The sequence below is a fragment of the Bos indicus x Bos taurus genome, chromosome 4, assembly GCF_003369695.1.
Source record: "Bos indicus x Bos taurus breed Angus x Brahman F1 hybrid chromosome 4, Bos_hybrid_MaternalHap_v2.0, whole genome shotgun sequence".
NCBI classification, from domain to species: Eukaryota; Metazoa; Chordata; class Mammalia; order Artiodactyla; family Bovidae; genus Bos; species Bos indicus x Bos taurus.
The window spans coordinates 70,945,530-70,960,125 of NC_040079.1; positions in this window are offsets into that span (position 1 = coordinate 70,945,530).

Below are 14,596 nucleotides of genomic sequence, written 5' to 3' on the forward strand. Positions count from 1 at the left end.
AGGGGAAATGCTGTACTGATGGAGCAAAGGTAGGGCAAGAAATGGACACACAGGCCTTGCATTGAATATAGGCAACTGTGTTGTCTTTATGAAAGTATTGCTACTGATCTGCTAGGTGTGGAGAGAGCTGAGCAAGCTGTTTAGCTGTGTTGCTGCTGCTGCTGCTGCTGCTGCTAAGTCTCTTCAGTCGTGTCCGACTCTGTGCAACCTCAGAGACGACAGCCCACCAGGCTCCCCCATCCCTGGGATTCTCCAGGCAAGAACACGAGTGGGTTGCCATTTCCTTCTCCAGTTCAGCTGTGTTACTAATGATTATTTCTGTATAGACTGCCATTGAGTGATTCCCAAAATTTTGTCCTTATATTTTTTTTGTATTGCTGCTGCTGCTGCTAAGTCACTTCAGTCGTGTCCGACTCTGTGCGACCCCATAGACGGCAGCCCACCAGGCTCCCCTGTCCCTGGGATTCTCCAGGCAAGAACACTGGAGTGGGTTGCCATTTCCTTCTCCAATGCATGAAAGTGAAAAGTGAAAGTGAAGTCGCTCAGTCGTGTCCGACTCTTAGCGACCCCATGGACTGCAGCCACCAGGCAAGAGTGCTGGAGTGGGGTGCCATTGCCTTCTCCCTTTGTATTGTTGGAAAAGTTTTAGTTGGAATTTTTAAAAATTTGTCATCCATATAGCTGAATCATTAATGACCATAAGTTGAAAACTATGGTAAATTTAGGCAGAGTTCTAGAATTATGAACATACAGTGTTCTTTAGTATTATCACCATATCACAGTATGTTAACTACTGCAGTTGATAAACCTGATTCCACTCAGGTAAGAAGTTTAAATCTGAGGTCTATTAATTATGCACTGTATTTTTGTAACAGCGTTTCCCCTATTGGTCAATATTTCTGTACATATCCCTAAGAGGTAATAAAGTCACAATGCCATTATCACACCTCAGTCTCTTGAGAAAGTCAGTGTCATGGGGAAAAAAGGGATAGGACTTTTCTAGATTTATAAGACTAAGGAACTATAATAACTAAATGCAATTCTTGCAGCTTCATTGGATCCAAACTCTAGAAAACAGCTATAAAAGATATTAGGGAAGTTTTAATATGGATCGGCTGGAAGATGACGTAAGGGAATTAATTTCTTCAGAGCAATAATGGTATTCTGATTAGAAGATGCATGCTGTCATAGTTGGAGGTTGAATATCATGTCAGCAAGATACTTTAAACAAAATATATGGCTAATCGGCATAAAGTCACGTAGATAAAAATATATAGCTAATAGGCATAAAGCCATGTAGATAAAAATATATAGCTAATAGGCATAAAGTCATGTAGATAAAAATATATAGCTAATAGGCATAAAGTCATGTAGATAAAAATATATAGCTAATAGGCATAAAGTCATGTAGATAAAAATATATAGCTAATAGGCATAAAGTCATGAAGATAAGGCAGATGAGGCAATTAATGAATCTAGGTGTGGTGTACTACTGTATTTCAGTTTTTCTGGTGTTTGAAATACTAGGTAATAAAAAGTTGGAAATGCTCTGGAAAGACTCATTTGCAATAAAAATAAATGTACACAAAAGAAATTAAATACCTGGTACTATGGACTGTTTCCATCTTCTCAAAATTCATATATTGAAGCCCTAAACCCCAATGTGATGGGGCCTTTGGAACGTAATTAGGATTAGATGAGGTCATGAAGTTGGGACCCTGATAATGGGATTAGTGCCCTTGTCAGAAATAATCCACTCACCAATGCAAGAGATGTCAGTCCCTGGGTTGGGAAGATCCTCTGGAACAGGAGTTGGCACTTCAATCCAGTATTCTTGCCTGGAAAATTCCACGGGAAGAGGAGCCTAACAGGCTACAGTCCATGGGGCCGCAAAGAGTTAGATATGACTGAGTAAATGAGTGAAGAGACAGCTGAGAATTTGTTCTCTCTCTATTCATGTGCACACCCCAAGGAAAGGCCATGTAAGCAGACTGCAAGAAGGCAGTGAGCTAGAGATCTCTCAGCAGAATCCAACCATGCTGGCACCCTCAGAGACCTTAGAGGTCCAGGCTCCAGAACTGTGAAGAAATAACTTTCTATTGTTTAAGCCACCCCATCTATGATATCCTGCTATGGTGGCCCAAGCTGACTAAGATTGAGTTTGGTACCAGTGAGTGGGGTGCTGCTGTCACAAATACCTAAAGTTGTGAAAATGGGTGATTGGAAGAGGCTGGCAGAGTTTTGAGATGTGTACTAGGCATACAGACATTAAGAAGAAATGTAGAATGTTACTGCAGAAACACGCTTACAGGAAAAGGCAGTCCTCATTATCAAATGGTAAAGAACCTGGCTGCACTGTAGTGCTTCGTGGAAGGTGCAACTGTCGTTTAGCTAAGGAGATTTCTAAGCAAACTATTGAAGGGACAGCTTGGTTCTTCCTGACTGCGTATAGTAAAATGCAAAAGGAAAGAACTGAATTGAAGAAGGAATTGTTAAGCAAAAAAAGGAGCCAGAACTTGAAGATTTGGAAAATCTTCAGCCTATTCATATTGCAAAAAATGAAAAAGCTTGTTCTGAAGAGGCTTGTTCACTAAGGCTATGGTTGAACAACCATCTGGTAGAATTAGGGACTGAGTCGGCCATCTTAACAGAAACCAGGCAGAAAGATGGGATTATATGACAGAGACTGCCAGTTTGAAGTAAATGAATAGAGAAGATGGGATGGAATGAAGGAAGGTTGTTGGACTTGGATTTCAAAGGGTGGGACCATGAAACTATCCTTCAAGAAGCAAGATGGACCCCTTAGGTGACTACAAGATTCTCAAGGCTGCCACGCCCATCACAGATCCAGTGAACCCAAGGCAAGGCTGAAGAAGGCAGCAAGGCCGCCTCCATCTTGGTTTCAAAGAGCAGGACTGCTGCTCAGCAGAGCTGCATAGACAGGTCCCTCCCAGAGAGCCATGAGGGCAGGGCTGTCCCACTGAGCTGTGGGGCTGGAGGGCAAGAGCATCAAACCAAACAGCCATAAGATCTAATGGAGGGAATTCCCTGGTGATGCAATGGCTAAGACTAGGGGCTCTCAATGCAGGGGACCCAGGTTCACAGTGGCTAAGACTCTGTGCTCTCAATCCAGGGATGGAACCTGGTAGGGGAACTAGATCCCACATGCTAAAACTAAGAATTCTGCATGTCACAACGAAGACCCAGGACAAATGGAATTTGCCTTGTGGAGTTTTGGACCTGCTTGAGTCCTGGGTGTTCTTTGGAATGAATGATGCTAAAGCTGAAACTCCAGTACTTTGGCCACCTCATGTGAAGAGTTGACTCATTGGAAAAGACTCTGATGCTGGGAGGGATTGAGGGCAGGAAGAGAAGGGGATGACAGAGGATAAGATGGCTGGATGTCATCACCAACTCAATGGGCGTGAGTTTCAGTGAACTCCGGGAGTTGGTGATGGACAGGGAGGCCTGGCGTGCTGCAATTCATGGGGTTGCAAAGAGTCGGACATGACTGAGTGACTAAACTGAACTGATCCTTCCTGGAGAAACACTGGGCTGGAGGAAGCACAGCTGGAATCAAGATTGCTGGGAGAAATATCAATAACCTCAGATATACAGGTGACACCACCCTTATGGCAGAAAGTGAAGAAGAACTAAAGAGCCTCTTGATGAAAGTGAAAGAGGAGAGTGAAAAAGTTGGCTTAAAGTTCAGCATTCAGAAAACTAAGATCATGGCATCCAGTCCCATCACTTCATGGCAAATAGATGGGGAAACAGTGGAAACAGTGACTGACTTTATTTTTCTGGGCTCCAAAATCACTGCAGATGGTGATTTCAGCCATGAAATTAAAAGATACTTGCTCCTTGGAAGGAAAGCTATGACCATCCTAGATAGCATATTCAAAAGCAGAGACATTACTTTGCCAACAAAGGTCCATCTAGTCAAGGCTATGGGTTTTCCAGCAGTCATGTATGGATGTGAGAGTTGGACTGTGAAGAAAGCTGAGTGCTGAAGAATTGATGCTTTTGAACTGTGGTGTTGGAGAAGACTCTTGAGAGTCCCTTGGACTGCAAGGAGATCCAACCAGTCCAAACTAAAGGAGGTCAGTCCTGGGTGTTCATTGGAGGGACTGATGTTGAAGCTGAAACTCCAATACTTTGGCCACCTGATGCGGAGAGCTGACTCATTTGAAAAGACTCTGATGCTGGGAGGGATTGGGGGCAGGAGGAGAAGGGGACGACAGAGGATGAGATGGCTGAATGGCATCACCGACTCGATGGACGTGAGTCTGAGTGAACTCCGGGAGTTGGTGATGGACAGGGAGGCCTGGTGTACTGTGGTTCATGGGGTCACAAAGAGTTGGACACAACTGAGCAACTGAACTGAACTGATTCTTCCTTCTTAACTATTTCTCCCTCTTAGAATGGAAGTGTCTCTCCTATGCCTGTCCCACAACTATATTTTGGGAGCACTTGTTTGGTTTTACTGCTGGAGAGGAATTCTGCCTCAGGATGAATCCTATCTACAATTTCATTTATGAAATGAATGTATTCCTATCTACATTTCATCCTATCTACAAATACCATTTTTGTATTTAGATGATATTTTATTTAGATAATATTTAGGTGAAACTCTGGACTTTAGACTTCAGAGTTGAGAAGTTTACTGAACTTCTCACTAAGAGTCTAGAGAGATATATACTCTTCCTTCATCAGGAAAAAGAGAGTCCAGATGGTCAGGGTGGAATCTGAGCTTTCTAATTGGATATGGTGGGAGGGAAAGTGCCAGTCTTTGCCCTACTTCAGCTATCCCATTTATTGTGTTTGTTTATCTCTTGCAATGAAAGACAATAAAAGTGATGGCCTGGCCCCCCTGTGTTCGTGCTTAGAGCATCAGAGGAATTCAGAATGAATGCTGTCTGCCCAGTGTCCAGTGCAGGACGTATCTTTAGTCTCTTTGTATTGCCCCAGGGGTAGCTTAGCTGCTTCCTGGGAACCTATCAGTCATCTCCCAGGTGCTAAATCCACCACCACCATCCACTCACCTCCCAATGTATTAACACATGGACCCTGAAATTTATTTCCTGAGCAGTCTCAGTCTACATAGTCTGCAAAATGGTGTTGGCTGTTTCCAGCTAATAAATAATAAGCATGTAGTGAATGTTATCCAGATCTTCATCACCACCTTTGCCAGGTAGATAAAAATCCTGAACTCAAAGCTGTTTCAGAGATGATGTCCACTAGATGGCATTGCTGCTGCTGCTAAGTCGCTTCAGTCGTGTCCGACTCTGTGCGACCCCATAGACGGCAGCCCCACCAGGCTCCAACGTCCCTGGGATTCTCCAGGCAAGAACACTGGAGTGGGTTGCCATTTCCTTCTCCAATGCATGAAAGTGAAAAGTGAAAGTGAAGTCGTTCAGTCATGTCTGACTCTGTGCGACCCCATAGACGGCAGCCCACCAGGCTCCTCCGTCCATGGGATTTTCCAGGCAAGAGTACTGGAGTGGGGTGCCATTGCCTTCTCCACTAGATGGCACTAGTCACAGATAAATAAAGTCCCACATACATTCTGTCTTCCATCAAGTTTGGAAGTCCTATGGAAAGAGAAAAGTGTAATAATAAGAAGTGTGGTAATAAGGCAATGTGCATATACTGTGGCCCCAAAACTAAGCATTTGATCCATAATAATTATTAAAGCAGTTGTCCAAAACAGTTACAGGTCAAAATGTGTTCTGGTTTTTGATTCCCAGACTCCAGGAGATTCTGATGCAGTGTATCAAATCTCGACCATTTGAAAGATAATTCTCTTTTCATTTAGCATCTTGTAATCGCTATCCTCTCCTTTCTTCCCTTTGCAGCCACAATTCTAGGAAGAGCAGTCTCCCTGGCTCCCCTTCCTCTCCTCTCTTTCTATGCCCTCCCTGCAATCAGACCATTTTGCCAACACCCAATTGCAAATGCCCCCACGCAGGTTACCAGTGAAATTCCTCATGTCAAGATCTTTGGGTGGTTTTCGGCGCTGGTCTAAGAAAGCCAGCTGCAATATTTGATTGCAGCTGTTAGCATTTATCCAGTAATTACCTAGCACCTGCTATGCATTTGACACTGTTCTAAGCACTATGATATATAGCTAGATAAGGCTCTGTCTTAAGGGTGCAGCCAGGTGAGAACATTCATCAGAGATATCAGGCCCCAGGCTTGGGCAAGTGAGCCCCACTATTTAGATGAATAGGACAGCAAGCTCTGATAAATGTGCCCACTTTGACTCACTTCTCTGCTTTGCGTTGCAATCTGCCTTTCAGACCACTTGCTCAAATATTATTTTCATCATATTATTTTTAATATTTCTTTTATTTATGTATTTGGCTGTGTCTGGTATTAGTTGTGGCACACTGGATGTTTCTTGCAGCCTGTGAACTCTTAATTGCAGGATCTAGTTTCCTGCCCAGGAACTGAAGCCTCCTTTCCCCCAACCCCTGCATCAGGACCATGGAGTCTTAAGCCACTGAACCACCAGAGAAGTCCCTCATCATATTCTTAACAACTCTCCTATCAACATAGCATCTTAAAATTGCTGAAAATATGATATTTTAGGAGGAAGTAATCACTCCTTAAAGAGATCCCTTTGCCCCTTCCCCCATGTAATGACACAGTGAAAAGGCACCTTCTGTGAGCCGGGAAGTGAGCCCTCACCAGACACTGACTCTGCCGGAGCCATGATCTTTGACTTTCCGGTCTCCAGAACTGTGAGAAATGAATGTGTGTTGTTTACAAGTTACTGAGTTTTTGGAGTTTTTGTGACAGCAGCCCAAAAACTAAGACAAGCACCTATGGCACAGGGAGAGCTGCTTTACATAGTATGGACAAAGAAGGCCTCTTTGAGAAGATGCCATTTAAGCTGAAACATAAAAGTTGCCAAAGAGTTAATCTTTAGAAGACCCTGGGAGGAAGCCTCCAGGCAGAGGGAACAGTAAGTGCAAAGGCACCGCAGAACTTGGAATGTTGGGAGACTGAAAGGAGAGCCATTTGCCTAGAGGTTTGTGATGACAGTGGCTAGAGAGGAGGCCTTGTTTTATCAGAGGGGAGATCTCACTGAAGCATGTTTAAGAGCTAACAGAATGGATTCAGTAAACAGAGGAATCGAGCTACAGAAGGGATGGGGCTCCATCATGAAAGTGGAAGCATTTGCTTTGCTAAGAGCAGAAATGTGCATACTTTGTAAAGGTTTTAGTCTCCTTTCCAGACCCCCCTTTAATTTTCACTGTCAGCAGGATTCTATCCATGACTGTCTCTCAGTTATCCTCTCTAAATCTTCCTTATGTAGACACTCTCATGCCTACACCACTCTCGTGGACTTCTCATATCCAACTGTAGGTAGATATATTTTAATCTCTCAAATTATAGCTCCAGCCCAGACCTGTCCTCTGACCGGATTTAGCTGCTTATTTGACATTTCCACTTGGATAGAGGTATCTTTAATGTATGCAGAATACATTGGGATTCTTGAGTGGATGGGATTCTTCTCCATACACAAAACTCAGCACACTGCAGAGGGTTGTTGGTGCTCATTGAGGACCCAAGTTCCACTTCTTCTCTGACCTCTACCCCCATTCTTCGATACAGATCTTTGAAGTGTTTTTATGCTCATGTAAGATACAATAGTAAGCATTACTAGAGTCACCAGCACTTCTGGCTCTCCTTTTCCTAGACATCATATTTATTTATATAAAAGGATTATGTTTATCTACCTCCTTGAAGGTAGGCTTAGCTCCAGCTCTTATGTTAGCCACTGAAATGTGGTTGAAAATTACATGTGCTGCTTCCGGGTGGAAAATATTTAAGATTAGGTGTTCAATTCTCCTTGCTTTTTCCCCCTCTTCTTTGTTTTAAGGTTATCATTTGTTGAGATAAAGATAGCTAAGATTAAAGCCATTTGGAATGCTGAGCCATCACGTGGAAGAAAATTGCCCAGAGAGTCATTTGAACATGCAGCAAACTTTGAGCAAGAAGGAAAACAATAAGAAAAAAAAAAAACCAAAAAAACAGACCCTTTGTTATATAAGTCACTGAGGTTTTGCTTTTTTAGTTCTCGTGTGTGTACCTGTCTGTATTTTGGGGTTACTACGTATAATATGACATACCTTGACTGATTAAAAAAAAAAATGTTAAGAAAATTCATTGTTTAAGGTAAATCTCTTCTAGCCACTACTTCAACTAGCTGGGCGCTCCTAAGCCTCTTTTAACTAGAAATTCTGGAGCTGCCAGTGCTCCCAAACTGGCCGTCCTCAACTCTCCCCGATTTGTTATCATCACCATCTACTTTGTCATTCAGTCCTAAATCCAGAAACACAGATCAGCTTAATTCCTCCCTGTTCCTCACTCCTACAGTCTGATCACCAGATTTTTTTACGTCTGTCTCAGACTTGTCCCAGACAACTGCAATAGCTTTCCTCCTATTCCCGTGTCTAGTCTTAGAATATATAATACCTTCAAAATCAGAAGTGAACAAAGGGTCTACAAAGCTTCTTCCTCCTGCCCTTGCCCCCAGTCACCCCTAGTCCCTCTTCCTGAAGGCAACCAGGATGACCAGATCCTGTGTATTCCTGGAGAGATACTCTCTGCACACGGAAACAAACAATTCACCCAGAGTAACCTTCTGAAAACCAAGCTGGCCATCCCTTTCCCAGCCGAAAGCCTTCCATTTACAAACTCTTGAATATCTAGGACCTTCCTCCATCCTGCCGATCTTTCGGTCCCAAATGACCGCTTTCAGCTGAGATTAATCCTGCCTCAGGGCTTTTCTTGACTTGTTCTCTCCGCGTGAACAGTTTTGCCCCAGGTCTGTGCTTGCTAGTTCGTTCCTCAAGCATTACCTTCCTGGAGAGCACACCCACCCTTCCCAAGCCAGTCATCCCCCATGACAGAAGGCCCTTTGTGTGTCGCCTTCAAGCCTCTACCACAAGTAAAATTGTCAGCCTCTATTTACCAGGCTCTTGGCCTGTTTATCAACCATCGCCCACATTAGGCTTTAGCCCAGGAGGATAGAGATGGGCTCGATTTTGTTGCCCACTGAATGTCTACCCAGCTTCTAGTTCCATACATGTCACAGAAAAGGCACTTGATGAATAAAGAGCTGATGGAAAATCTACTACCCTGAACAAAATAAAGGAAGATGAAACTAAAAAGAAAGTAGCCTTAGCTCTTTAAGCAGGCAGATCAGGCCTGCATGCCGTTTCTCCTCCAGATCTTCATCCTGAGCATCTTCTCACTGAGTGGCTGGCTGTATCTCTGGTTGGGCCACCACTCAGTGTAGAGGAGAGGTGGTGAGGGAATAATAAACAGGCTTCATCCCCACAGCTTGGAAGCCTTCGCTTTTTCCGGAGCAGGTAACAGCTAGCGCAGAGTACTCGTTTGCACCCTTGTATTTTGTCACAGACATTTAACAATTGCTTTAAACATAAATATTAAGCAATCACTTCCTTCTTTGTTGTAGGGACCAAAAGTTCTTTTTTTTTTTTTTTAAGGAAAAAAAAAAGGTAAAACCAGAAAAGACAGGGACTCCTGCATAGAAACAGCAACGTGTTTATGAAGAAACGTTGACTCCTCAATCTCAAATCAGTATCCACTTCTGCTTTAAATGCTTTAATATAGCACATACCTTCCTAATCATAAAAGTGATGCCTCATATCATTGTAGATGATAGAATTCTGAAATTGTCTTTAAAAATCCCTAAGCTTAATCCTTCATCTGTTACTCTGTCGTTGGAAACCAACAACAAAAGCTTCATTCATCTCTAATTTCACCTTCTGAATTTATTTCTAGGTATCCAGGTCAGCTGATTGGATTAGCTAGGTAATGTAACCCAGCCATTTTGCTTTTATCTCTTACCAGAGTGGAGGATAGATAAAATCCAAGCTTCTTAATGTGGCATACGAGGTCCCTCGTAATCTGGCCCCAGTCCACCTCTCAGCCTTATTTCTCACCACTTCCTTCCTTTACCCACTTAACTGGGAGCTTACTGGTGAAAGGGCATGGGCACACCAGTTGTTCTACTGGTCCAGACCACTCCTATTCACCTGAATACTTCTGTGCCGGGGAATCAAAGGATGCCCAGGCCTCCTTTTGTATATGGTGTAAGCTTGGAGGAGTGGGTTAAAGAATCCTGAAGTGCTATACTCACCATGAATTGTTGAGCTCAGAAGTGAATTCACCTGGAAGGGGTCGGGCTGACTACTCTGATCAACACACAGAGATCAGGACCCATCCTCAGGTGTGTAGCAATGCCACCGAGTTCACAGGTCTCTTGAAGAGAGCTGCAATGAACTGAATGTGTCCCTCTCCCAAATTCAGATGTTGAAACTGTAGCCCCAGAGTGATGGTATTTGGAGGTGGGACCCTTGAGGGGTAGTTAGGTCAGGAGAGTGGAGCCCTCATGATGCAATTAGTGTCTTCCAAGTAGGGAACTAGCTATGTGAGGACACAGCAAGAAGACAAGCCCCTGAGTGTCCTCTATAAACCAGGAAGAGGGCATTCACTGACCGTGCTGGCACAAGATCTCAGACTTCTAGCTTCCAGAACTGTGAGAAATAGAAATAAACATTTGTTGTTTAAGCCACTCCATCTATGGTCATTTGTTATAGTAGCCTGAACTGAGTAGGACAAGAACCATACCTGTTCTCCATACTGAAAGGCCTCTGCCAACTTGTAGTACTGGTTGGTCAAGGACTTGTATCCTTCTTTTACATCCAAAGGGTGATTTTCACATGCTCCTCCTGTATGGCCCAGAGCTCCTCCATCCTGGGATAGTCACGAGTGAAAATGGAGACAACTTCAAGCACATTCTAAAGTAGAATATTGGTGATTGATGTATCCTGGCCACAGGAAGTGTATTATCAGAGGTGCTCCTCCAACTCAGAATGTCCTTGTTCAGTCTGGAGTGGTTGGATGTGGAGAGGTGTATCTGTCGTTTTTTTCAAGGCCCTTCAGAAGGAATTGTGTGTTCATGATACAGCTATGTATCTTGATTGCCATGGCGTGTACGTGGAGCTGTGTGTGTGCATGCGTGCTCAGTCACTTCAGTCATGTCCCACTCTTTGCAACCTCATGGACTTTAGCCCATGAGGCTCCTCTGTCCCTGGGATTCTCCAGGCAAGTGTACTAGGGTGGGTTGCCATACCCTCCTCCAGAGGATCTTCCCGACATAGGAATCGAACCCACATCTCCTGCAGGTCCTGCATTGACAGGCAGGTTCTCTACCACTAGCGCCACCTGGGAAGCCCCACATGAAGTTATACTTGGGATAAAATTGCATAGAGCTATACACACGCACATACACAGTGACATGTGATAAGCTCTATGGTTTGTACCAATGTCAATTTCCTGGGTTCTGTATTGTACTGTAATTGTGCAAGGTGTTAACATTGGAAGAGGCTGGGTGAAGGGTGCAAAGGAACCTTGCTGTACATGTCTTTGCAAATTCCTGCAAATCTATAATCATTTCAAAATAAAAGGCTCTGTTTTTTTTTTTAAACGTAATGGGGAGGGATTCAGAATACTGGAGCACTTGGTCTAAAACAGTGAAGTGGGTTGGATCTTGTGCAAAAATATTTCCTCTGTGTCTAGGCCTAAAGATGTTCCTGAAGAAAGGGATGAAGTGGGCTACCTTAGAATATTTAAAATTAGTATAAAGTCTAGATAGGTCTTCAGCTTCTTGGAGCTCTGTGAGAATACTAGTGAATCCCCAGCTGCTTTTCTGAAGACCTGTATGGAGAGCAGGCAGACAGGCAGGTGAGTTGCATAGACCACAGGAACAGGCCAGAAAGCCCAGGACTTCCCTGGTGGTTCAGTGGTTAAGACTCTTTGCTTTCAATGCAGGGGATACAAGTTGATCCCTAGTCAGGGAACCAAGATCCCAAGTGCCATGTAGTGCAGCCAAAAAAAAAAAAAAAGAAAGAAAGAAAAGAAAAAAAGAAAAAGCTGTTAGTCCAAAAAGAAAAATACACAAATGAGTTGGGTCAATGACTCCCTCGAGTATTAAATGATAATAAACATCTGAGGTGCTCAATTTCTTTAGTCATCAGACAAATGCAAATTAAAAACACAGTGTGATCCTAATACACAACCACAAGAATAGCTCAATGAAAAAGACACACAAACCAAGTGTAGACAAAAACATGTAGCAACTGAAACTCTCATATATGATGAAAGTGTGAGTCGATGCAATCACTTTGGAAAATAGTCTGCCGTAGATACCTATTGCAGTGTCTACTGAAGTAGAACATATGTATTGTTGCTGTGGTTTAGTCACTGAGTCGTGTCCAACTCTTTTGCAACCCCATGGACTGCAGCCCTTCTGGCTCCTCTGTCCCTGGGATTTCCCGGGCAAGAACATTGGAGTGGGTTGCCCTTTCTTTCTCTAGGAGATCTTCCCAACCCAGGGATCGAACCCACATCTCCTGCACTGGCAGGCAGGTTTTTTATCACTGAGCCACCAGGGAAGCCCTGAACATAACTATATGACACAGCAACTCTGCTCCTAGGTGTATACTTCATAGAATAGTCTGCATATGTTTACCAAAAAAATTTAACAATGTTCTCAGCAGCACTATTCATGAAAGCTGAAAACTGGAAACAACCCAACTATTCATAAACAGTAGAATAGATAAGTGGTGGTAAATTTATACAATGGAATGTGCTGTACTGTGCTTAATCTCTCAGTCATGCCCAACTCTTTGCGACCCCATGGACTGTAGCCTGCCAGGCTCCTCTGTCCATGGGGATTCTCCAGGCAAGAATACTGGAGAGGGTTGCCATGCCCTCCTCCAGGGGATCTTCCCAACTCAGGGATCGAACCCAGGTCCCTTGCATTGCCGGCAGATTCTTTACCATCTGAGCCATCAGGGAATCCCAGACGAATACCGTTTAACAATGAGAATTAATGAAGATTGTTATCTACAATAACATGGATGAATCTTATATTTGTAATATTGAGTGCAAGAAGACAGACACAAAAGAGAAAGGGAAACAATCTTATGATTTTGATAGAAATCTTTCCATTTTGATTCCATTTATATTAAATTCAAAGAGCAAGTGTTAGAAGTCAGGACAGTAATTATCTATTGAGGCAATTACTGGGAGAGAGCATGAGAGGGCATCTGGGGAGCTGGCTATTTCCTGCTCCTTGATCTGGGTGCTGGCTGCACTGGTGTGCTTATTTTGTGAAAATTCATGCAGTACACTAGGCTTTGCATCATTTTGATGTGTATTCGTACCAGAAAGAAAAGTTTGCTTAAAATAATGAAAATCATTGCACAGAACAAGCTGGAAATATTTGAGTAAGAATTATAAGATTGAACTGAGATATTTATGTGACATTGTTTATTGCATCAATAAGTATTTTACAAAAAGAAATTACACCCAAAGCAAATAGAAGTAGAGCTATGAAGAATACATCAAAATGATGACTGATAAGAATACTGAACCACTGCACAGCACAAGAAACCAGTGACAAAATATACTTGCAAATTATATGAGCCACTGGATTATTATTAAAAATACATAAAAAAGTCATACAACTCAATATCAAAAAAACAAACAACCCAATCAAAAAAAAAAAAAAATGGGCAGAAGGGCTTCTCTGATGGTCCAGAGGTTATGAATCTGTCTGCAGTTACAGGGCACATGGGTTTAATCCCTGGTCCAGGAAGATCCCACATGCCATAGGGCAACTAAGCCCGTGGACCACAGCTACTGAGCCCACGCATCACAATGACTGAAGCCCACATGCCTTAGAGCCTGTGCTCTGCAACAAGAGAAGTCACCACAGTGAGAAGTCTGCATCACAGCTGAAGAGTAGCCCCACTCGCCGCAACTAGAGAAAGCCCCTGTACAGCAATAAAGACACATTGCAGCCAGAAATAAAGGAGGAAAGGAAGGAAGAAAGAGAGTGAAAGGAAAGAAACTGGGGCCTAAAAGGTAAATTTTTTTTTTAATGTGTAGAAGACCCAAATAGACATTTTGTCTAATGAAAACATACAGATGATCAATAGACACATGGAAAGATGCTCAGCATCGTTAATATCATCAGAGAAACGCAAATCAAAACTACAGTGAGATATCACCTCATACTTGTCAGAATGACTATCATGAAAAAGACCACAAATAACAAATGTTGGTGAGGATGTGGGAAAAAGAGAACATTTTTACACTGCTGGTTGGAATGTAGATAAGTGCAGCCACTGTAGAAAGCATTATGGAGGCTCCTCCAAAAATTAAAATTAGAACTACTATATGACCCAGAAATTCCACTGCTGGGTATTTATCTGAAGAAAATGAAAATACTAATTCGAAAAGAACGTGCACCTCAATGTTCACAGGAGCATTATCTGTAATAACCAACATGTAGAAGCAACCTAAGTGTCCAAGGATAAAGAAGACATGATATATATATATATATAAAATGGAATATTTAAAAAATGAAAAAATGCCACTGGAGCAACATGGATAGACCTGTTAGGTATTGTGCTTAGTGAAATAAAGTCAAAGACAAAAACTGCATGTTATCACCTATATGTGGAATCTAAAAAATAAAGCAAAC